Source organism: Sinocyclocheilus grahami, unplaced genomic scaffold (genome assembly GCF_001515645.1).
Source record: "Sinocyclocheilus grahami isolate Dianchi unplaced genomic scaffold, SAMN03320097.WGS_v1.1 scaffold10302.1, whole genome shotgun sequence".
Taxonomy (NCBI): Eukaryota; Metazoa; Chordata; class Actinopteri; order Cypriniformes; family Cyprinidae; genus Sinocyclocheilus; species Sinocyclocheilus grahami.
The window spans coordinates 196-1,295 of NW_015513149.1; the positions used below are offsets into that span (position 1 = coordinate 196).

At 39.3% G+C, this 1,100-nt stretch overlaps 1 pseudogene; it reads left to right on the forward strand.

Annotated features, from left to right (window-relative positions):
- The first annotated feature begins 493 nt into the window (after positions 1 to 493).
- LOC107578447 (aryl hydrocarbon receptor repressor-like) overlaps positions 494 to 1,100 on the forward strand; it is a 6,710-nt pseudogene continuing 6,103 nt past the window's right edge.

Genomic DNA, 1,100 nt, shown 5'->3' on the forward strand with positions numbered 1-1,100 from the left:
GTTGCCAAACAGTTGACGGTAGCCATTGACCTCCATACATTTTTTTCCATACTATAGAAGTCAATGGCTACCATCAACTGTTTAGTTGCCAACATTCTTCAAAATATCTTCTGTTGAGCAGAAACGCATACAGTTTTGGAACAACTTGAGGATGAATGATCCCTTTTAAGTCTGACTAGATTTTTCTGAATATAGTTTGAGCAGAATTTGCTTCCATAATCTTATTAGGGTGTTCTGAGTGGTTGCCAAGGCATTGCTTGCGGTTGCTAAGGTGGGCTGAATGAGTTTTGTTGCTCAAACCTTTGACCCTGAGTATGAACAACAGTAAATTGATGTAGTTTATTCCTGACCTGTCTCAGTATGTCCACTAGAGCACACCAAACACTAGGTTTTCTTGATCTCTATATGATGCAGGGAACTCTCTTTATTTGCTCTTCCATAATTACTCCTCCTACTGTCCTACAAACACTCACTCAGTCTGGAAATATGAAGCTGTACTTTATTCCTGACAATTATTCTTGACAGCTCTCTTTTGAGTCAGGATTACGTTCAGTGTGCGCACTTCAAGATAGCCTACTCGGTGCTGTCTGGATGAACTCATGTGTGACATCTGGGATTCTTTTATTTGCATTATGGTATTTTTTGGTTTGGAGTGATGCTGGTCTGTTATATAATGGCATGGGGACACTCATAGGCTGGGAACATTTGAGTTCATGAGGATCAGGGGTCATTGTGAAAGAGAGAATCTGATCATGCATTAATGTGTCAGTAACATGCATCAGGACTGACAATTAACAGGATTACTACCCAATTAAAACTGAATGAGACATCATGCTGGGGAATGGAGGGTTATATACTGTGAAGAAGAGGAAGAGACCTGCTCACAAGAGGTAAAAAGTTCGTTTAAAGGAGTGTATTTTATTATTTTGTCAAGGCTACGATTTTCACAAGTGGATTTTAAATCTAAACGATAAAAACATATGAGAAAGATTGTTTTGTTTATGTTCTTTTTTTAAATTTTTTTTATTGCTTGTCAACCTTCCTCGTGTTGAACTATCACTTCACACTCGAAATTCGGAGAAGGGGGGGGGGGGGGGGGG